Below are 8,622 nucleotides of genomic sequence, written 5' to 3'. Positions count from 1 at the left end.
GATATTGTCAGCAAGGAGCCCAGTGCAATGGCCAGGCTAGATTAGTCATGATCATGAGGCTCAGAGTAGCTGCCGCTGCAGACCAGAGCAGCTCCCTCCCTGCCTGCGCTTCCAGAGTTGCTCTAATCCGGGGCGTCAAACACAAGGTGTGCTGGCTGAGTGTGGCTCTCGCAAGCAGTTTATCCGGCACCCACTATAATTGGGCCCTCCTAGCTTGACAATTGGGCTCTCTCATATTCTGAAAATATCCACAAGATCTGCACAAGATCTTCTCTTCTGTCATTGCAGCTAATGAGTTTCTGTGTGAAAACAAAGTGCCTATTTCCAGCCACCAACTGCTTAATGATGTCACTTCCTGCTTAATGTCATCACTTCCGGCCCTCAGCAGACACCACAAACGCTGACTTCAGCCCTCTGTATGAAATGAGCTTGGTGTCCCTGCTGTAATCATGGCAGAGCTCAGGGAAAAGAGGAGAAGAACGCTGTGCCAGGAGCAACAGGGGATGTTCCTTTACCCCAGTCAACGTGGCCTGCAGACTTCCGCCCTCTCCCTCTTCCCCCGTTTCTCCTCCCACGGAAGCCACAGCTTGCTTCTCCTGCTGTTCCTCTCACCCACTATCCAGGTCAGAGAGGAATGTTGCCCCTGCCTGGCCCCCCACCTCTCTTGCGCAGGATCTCTGCCCCGTGTGCCACGTATCTCTGCAGCCACTCCACACAGATGTCCCGCAGTAGGCCCGGTCGCGCTGCAGCAGCACCTTCTCCTTGTGGTTCCACCTCTGCTGGGTAATGGTGGCCTGGCGGACAGGCGGGCGCCACGTACGTGAAAGTGTTCATGTCGAAGCCCAGGAAGTCCACCCCGTCGTAGCTGTGCTGCCAAAAGGCACCGGTGCTGCCGTCTGCGCGGAGCTCACAGCCACACAGCAGCTGAATCGTGTGGGAGCCTAAAAGCAAAGGCAGAGAGTGGGGTGGCAAACATGTCCCCATGTCCATGAGCCTCATGCCCTCCCCCCCATTGATAACAGCCCTCACAACTGCAGGGCTGTTGTGAGGATCATGGTCATGTCCTCGAAGTGCTCCGAACCCAAGCGCCATATCAATATGAATCTCTGCTGGAGGCAATAGAATTGTGCAGGTGTGTGACAGGTAAGGATGCAAACGGTGGAGCTTCGTTCTGGCTGTGGACTTCTCAGATGCAGACCAGGCACAGCAAGAACAGGGCACACTGCAAAGGTCACAAGAACAGAAGGAAAGCTCTGCTGGATCAGGCCAAAAGCCCATCTAGTCCAGCCTCTTGTATCTCACAAGGGCCCACCAGATGCCTCAGGGAGCACAAAAGACAACAGGACACCTGCATCCTGGTGCCCTCCCTTGCATCTGGCATTCTGACATAGCCCATTTCTAAAATCAGGAGGTTGCGCATGCACATCATGGCTTGTAACCCGTGATGGATTTTTCCTCCAGAAATTGGTCTAATCCCCTTCTAAAGGCATCCAGGCCAGATGCCATCACTACATCCTGTGGCAAGGAGTTCCGCAGACTAATTACATGCTGGGTAAAGAAATATTTTCTTTTGTCTGTCCTAACTCTCCCAACACTCAATTTTAGTGGATGTCCCCTGGTTCTGGTATCAAGGTCAGGGAGACTCAGCCAGGCATGTAAAGAGGAGGGTCATGTACTCCTGAGCTCACCTGAGCACAGACTGGGCTTGGGTTGGCCCATCCATGCAGCCACCTGACAAGAGTTGCGTCAGCAGCAGAATGTGGAGGGTCTGGGGTGGCCAATGGATTTGGGGTGCCTTTTGCAGCGAAGCTGCTGCCACTGCTGCCTTTCTACAACCTGCTTCCCACTCACCCGAGTGAGAAGCAAATAAATCCCATCTTTATTGTGCGCCATGCATGCTGCTGGGAAACCCAAAAGGGCAGGACTCTCAGTTCATTTACTGCAGGGGTGCCCAAACCCGCAGGGACCCCCAATCTGCCCCACGGGGAGCCTCCAGTCTCCAATGAGCCTCTGGTCCTCTGGAGACTTGTTGGAGCCTGTGCTGGCCCGACACAACTGGTGTCAGCATGAGAGCAACCGTTCAACCTCTCGTGTGAGCTGCAGGCCGAGGACTCCCTCCACTACTTGCTGGTTTACATCTGTGATGCAACAGCACAGCGAAGGAAAGGCCAGCCTTGCTTTGTGCAAGGCTTTTTATAGGGCTTGAGCTATTGCAAGACCTTCATTCATTCATATAAGTTCCATCGCTTATACGTATATTCATTTATGTAAATTTAGGTACATTCAAATTTTAAATGTAGATTAATTCCTTTTCCTGGCCCCCAACTCGGTGTCAGAGAGATGATGTGGCCCTCCTGCCAAAAAGTTTGGACGCCCCTGAATTTTACAGGGACAACACGAATGAATGTGTCCCTGTGCTGTGTCCAGGTTTCCCAGCAGCATGCGCAGAGCATAGGTTTTGAGTTCTCTTGTAGTGCAAGCTTGGCAAGCCCCAGAGGGCATCAGTGGACATGCTGGGTGGCGCTGCCGCTCCTCAGTCCATAGCAGTGCCCTGACACACACAAACCAAGCGGGCGAAGCATCTCCTGACATGGAGGTTAGAGTGGTAGGAAAGCCACCTGCTGAATTCTCCGGGTCAGGCAGGTGCTGAAGTCACAGAAACAGGCCAGGAAAAGTCCTGGCCCCTTTGGATTCCCAGCACTGGCACCGCTGGAGCGCCACCTGCCCTGCACTCACCCCCCCCCCCCGTGTGGTCGTAGCGCTCCTGCAGGACCCGCAGGTCGGCCCGGAACCTCTGCTGGGTCCCCATGATGATGGCGTCCCAGTAGCGCCCCCCGATGGCCTCCTCCGCCCACCACGTGGTGGGCGACTCCACGTGGCCGACGCTGCTGCTGTAGAAGGCCAAGAGCTGGTCGTCCACGTAGCCGGCAGCCATGAACTCCGGGATCCCGTCTCCCGGGGACGAGACCCCCGTGTAGAAGTAGCTCACTGGCTCAAGGGTGGCTCACTGGCAGGCAGGCCCTGCGCCCTCCCGACACCCACCTCTGAGTGCCAGCCCTGGGGGCAAACAGCAGCAAGGAGGGCATCACCTTCTGGCTCAGTTTGGGGGCTTCCGAGACCTCCTGGGAAAAGCTGGCAGTTCCTCATTCTTACGCAAAGTTAGTCAAATTTGTGGCTGATCTGCGGCTTGTGAAACCTATTTACCCCGTGACCTGAGTGGAGCCTCCAGTGTCAGGGGCAGTCTACCTCCAAGAACTTGGGAGAAGAGACCCGGGAGAAGCTGTTGCTTTGCAGACCCCCCATGCAGTTTCCCCAGTGAAAACTCTCCCCCCCTCCTTGCTCTTTGTCCCGCGAAAGAATCCTCAAGTTGCAGCACGTAAAGAACCGGTGAGCACACCGGGTGGGGGGGCTGTCCAGGAAAGTCCGGACCTCCCCCCCGCCCAGTGCTTCTCTTGTGCATGCATCCAGACAGGCTCAGCCCCCCCCCCCATCTTACCTGCCAGCGCAGACCCCTAGGAGAAAGAGGCCCCAGGAGGCGGCGGGGGGAGGGCTCCGGCCAGACCCCTCCGCGGCCATCCCGCTCCAGGCAGCGCAGCCGGGGAGGCCCGGAAGAGCCCGAGGCAGCGACGCCACCGGTGACCAGGCAGGCCCTGCGGGGGGTTCACTGCTCCGCCCGCAGCACTGCGGAGGGCGCTTCGGGCCACGATCCCGCGCACCTCGCCCTCGGGGGAGTCAGGCCCGCTGAACCAAGCGAGGCTTCCTTCCACGGTGAAGGGGGGCCCCCCTCGTTAGAGGTATTCCTGCCCCCGGAGCGGCGGCGCAGGGGGAGGCGTCTTGTGACCCTTGCCCACCGTTCAGCGGCAGTGGCGTAGCCAGAGGGGGCGCAAAGCACTAAGTCTTCCGAAGGGGAGGCGCCGCTTGCACGCCGCAGTGAAGACTTAGCGCTTTGCCCCCCTCTAGCTACGCCACTGATCACTAGTGTCATGTCAGCCCCCCCCCCCCCATGTCTGTTTTGTGATGACCAGGAATCGGGGCCCTTCCAGCGTCGGGGCTCAGAGACAGCGCTGCAATAAATCAAGGACGTGAAAGGCTGAGTGCTCCTGCGCACGTACAAAGTTCGCCTCCTACCCAGGCCGGCAGCCACAGGAACGAGCTGCCCCGTTTTCCTTGGCAGAAAAGTCCAGTACGAGTCACACGATGCGCAAGGAATGGACAAGGGCTTGAATGAGTAACGCGATGGGCAGAAATCCCCCAGCTGCAGCTTCCCCACCACTGCTGGGAGGAGAAGCTTCACCTGCTGGAGTCACCTGTTGCAGCCCTCCGGCCAGATGAGGAGGGGCGCAACGTGCGACATGCCCCCCCCAGCCACTCCAGTCCTGCCATGGGAAATCAAAGCAGGGGCGCAGAGCAGTGGCGTAGCTGGGGGGGTGCAAAGCATTAGGTTTGCAGAGAGCTTCACCACAGCCTGCAAGGGGACTTAGAGCCCAAGTCTATGCTTGCCTACTCAGAAGTAAGTCCCATTTTAGTTCAATGGGGCTTACTCCCAGGAAAATGTGCATAGGCTTGCACCCCTCTAGCTACACCACTGGCGCCAGCTACATCCACTGCCAACTAGCCAGCCAGCCGCCCCAGACTGGGGGCTAGGCTGGAGCAGGAGCGCCCCCTGCTGTCCGAAAGGCCCACCGGCTTCTTTTTCCCGAAGAGGCGGCGCCTGCCGCGGACTCCCTGCCCTGAGCGGGGGAGGCGTCGTCGCCCTTCCTGAAACCGGGGCTGGCTCTCCCGCTGCAACATCCGTGGCCAGGAAGGCGTTTCCACAGCAGCTGCGTGGCTGGCCAACTTCCCCCAGCTTTAAGAGGAAGGCAGGCAGAAGTTCGAGAGGTGCAGCTTTTCTCAAGGGAAAGCAATGCTGGCTGAATTTCTGCCTGCTGAAAGCACAGGAGCCCCTCTGGGGAAATGGAAGGGTCCTGCCAGGGACGTGCGGTGGGTGGGTTGGCAGGTGAGGCAGAGCCTCCCCACTGGAGTGTGAGGCGCCCAAGCACCCACAGCCCAGGTGCTCTGCCTCACCTGCCACCCACCCACTGCATGTCCCTGCAGAAGTATTACTCAAAAATGCCAAGGTTTTCACTTGTCTTAGCCACAATTTCAGCCACTCGCCCCTGCTCACTGGGTAAGAGGCACTTTGGGTGTGGGTGGTGCTCCTCTTCTTAGCAGGGGGAGAGTGACTGGCCCTCCTCACCCCAGCACTGTCTTTTCTAGTGGCTGCCTGCTGGTGGATCAGGCTAAAGGCCCATCTAGTCCAGCTTCCGGTATCACACAGAGACCCATGAAATGCCCCAGGGAGCCCACAAGACAACAGACCCACAGCCCAATCCTATCCACACTTAGGTAAGTAAGTGGGAGTAAGCCCCATTGACTCTAATGGGACTTACTTCTGAGTAGACATGCATAGGATTGGGCTGACAATCTGCATCCCGGTTGCATCTGCAACCTGCCTCTAAAACCAAGAGCTTGCACAGACCTACTATGACTTGTAACCCATAATGAACTTCTCCAGAAATATGTCCAATCCCCTCTTAAAGGCATCCAGACAAGATGCCATCAGTACTTCCTGTAGCAAAGAGTTCTACAAACTAATTACACACTGGGTAAAGAAATGGATAGAGAGATGCTCTTTACAATCTCACCCTGCATAATTTTGTAAGTCTCAATCATGTCCCCCCTCAGGCGCCTCTTTTCTAAGCTGAAGAGGCCCAAATGCCACAGCCTTTCCTTGTAAGGGAGGTGCCCCAGCCCAGTAAACATTTTGGTTGCTCTCTTTTGCACGTTTTTCATCTCCAGTATATCCTTTTTGAGATGTGGCGACCAGAACTGGACACAATACTCCAGGTGTGCCTTACCATCAATTTGTACAGCGGCATTACAATATTAGCTGTCTTGTTCTCAATGCCTTTCCTAATGATCCCAAGCATGGAATTTGCCCTCTTCACTGCCGCCACACATTCGGTTGACACTTTCATCAAGCTGTCCACAAGGACCCCAGGATCTCGCTCCTGATCTTTCACAGACAGCTCAGAACCCATCAGCCTACATGTGAAGTTTTGATTCTTTGCCCCAATGTGCAGGACTTTACGCTTACTTACATTGAAACACATCTGCCATTTTGCTGCGCAGTCTACAAGTTTGGAGAGATCTCAGTTGGGAGAGTTTGGTTTGCCAAGGAGACTCGGTGAACCACAGAGGGGGGAGGAAATTTTCCTACTTCAAAGCCAATGAATCTGCCACAACAACATGCAAGTGCTCCATGAGCACCCGTGAACAAGTTTCCTTGGGCATGTAAGAACATAAGAACAGCCCCGCTGGATCAGGCCATAGGCCCATCTAGTCCAGCTTCCCGCATCTCACAGTGGCCCACCAAATGCCCCAGGGAGCACACCAGATAACAAGAGACCTGCAAGGCATTCTGGGAATTGTAGTTAAGAACATAAGAACAGCCCCATTGGATCAGGCCATAGGCCCATCTAGTCCAGCTTCCCGCATCTCACAGTGGCCCACCAAATGCCCCTGGGAGTCTGAGAGAGGGAAGCAAGGAGCCCAGATCCCACCCAGGGCAGCAGGCTAGAACCCTTTGGCCAGGTCTCCAACCACTTCCTTTTCCCCCCCAGAGGCAACGTTTGGAGCAGACAATTCCTCTCTCCAGGGGTTTGAGGCTCACCCTGGACACTCTTATCAACGTGGCAACTGCAGTTGGCTCTCACTCCAGACTTCCACCTGCATCCCCTGCAGGAACATGTCCAGGCCTTTCAACTGAAATCTGGCCAGTGCGGAAGAGGTACGAGTCCTCAGCGCCCTTCCGCAGGTGTTCTTTGTCAAAAGGTTAGGCGTGCCAGAGAGTCTGGTCCAACAAGAAGCTGATGGAACATACCAAGATCCAGGTCTACAGAGCTTGCGTCCTGAGTACACTTCTGTACTGCAGCGAGTCATGGACTCTTCGCTCACAACAGGAGAAGAAACTGAGCGCTTTCCACATGCGCTGCCTCCAGCGCATTCTCAGCATCACCTGGCAGGACAAAGTTCCTAACAACACAGTGCTGGAATCCCTAGCACAGGGGTCAGCAACCTTAAACATTCAAAGAGCCATTTGGACCCATTTTCCAGAGAAAAGAAAACCTCGGGAGCCACAAAAGCCTCTTGACATCTAAAATGAAGATAACACTGCATATATAGTATTTTTTTAATCTTTATGCTTTGTATTGGCAACCTTCAGTCTCGAAAGACTCTGGTATCGCACTCTGAAAGGTGGTTCTGGCACAGTGTCTAATGTGGCTGAAAAGGCTGATTCGGGAGTGACAATCCCTTCCACACCGGGAGCAAGTGCAGTCTGTCCCTGGTCTGTCTCCCTGGCTATGGGCCTTCCTTTTTGCCTCTTTGCCTCAGACTGCTGGCAAAGTGTCTCTTCAAACTGGGAAAAGCCATGCTGCACAGCCTGCCTCCAAGCGGGCCGCTCTGAGGCCAGGGTTTCCCACTTGTTGAGGTCCATCCCTAAGGCCTTCAGATCCCTCTTGCAGATGTCCTTGTATCGCAGCTGTGGTCTACCTGTAGGGCACTTTCCTTGCACGAGTTCTCCATAGAGGAGATCCTTTGGGATCCGGCCATCATCCATTCTCACGACATGACCGAGCCAATGCAGGCGTCTCTGTTTCAGCAGTGCATACATGCTAGGGATTCCAGCATGTTCCAGGACTGTCTTGTTAGGAACTTTGTCCTGCCAAGTGATGCCGAGAATGCGCCGGAGGCACCGCATGTGGAAAGCGCTCAGTTTCCTCTCCTGTTGTGAGCGAAGAGTCCATGACTCGCTGCAGTACAGAAGTGTACTCAGGACGCAAGCTCTGTAGACCTGGATCTTGGTATGTTCCGTCAGCTTCTTGTTGGACCAGACTCTCTTTGTGAGTCTGGAAAACGTGGTAGCTGCTTTACCGATGTGCTTGTTTAGCTCGGTATCGAGAGAAAGAGTGTCGGAGATCGTTGAGCCAAGGTACACAAAGTCATGGACAACCTCCAGTTCATGCTCAGAGATTGTAATGCAGGGAGGTGAGTCCACATCCTGAACCATGACCTGTGTTTTCTTCAGGCTGATTGTCAGTCCAAAATCTTGGCAGGCCTTGCTAAAACGATCCATGAGCTGCTGGAGATCTTTGGCAGAGTGGGTAGTGACAGCTGCATCGTCGGCAAAGAGGAAGTCACGCAGACATTTCAGCTGGACTTTGGATTTTGCTCTCAGTCTGGAGAGGTTGAAGAGCTTTCCGTCTGATCTGGTCCGGAGATAGATGTCTTCTGTTGTAGTTCCAAAGGCCTGCTTCAGCAGGACAGCAAAGAAAATCCCAAACAAGGTTGGCGCAAGAACACAGCCCTGCTTCACTCCACTTCGGATGTCAAAAGGGTCTGATGTGGAGCCATCGAAGACAACAGTGCCCTTCATGTCCTTGTGGAAAGATCTCATGATGCTGAGGAGCCTGGGTGGACATCCGATCTTGGGGAGAATCTTGAAGAGGCCGTCTCTGCTGACAAAAGCCTTTGTGAGATCTATGAAGGCTATAAAGAGTGGCTGTTGTTGTTCCCTGCATT

Source organism: Tiliqua scincoides, chromosome 2 (assembly GCF_035046505.1).
Source record: "Tiliqua scincoides isolate rTilSci1 chromosome 2, rTilSci1.hap2, whole genome shotgun sequence".
NCBI classification, from domain to species: domain Eukaryota; kingdom Metazoa; phylum Chordata; class Lepidosauria; order Squamata; family Scincidae; genus Tiliqua; species Tiliqua scincoides.
Note: the sequence above shows the minus strand (reverse complement) of the source record.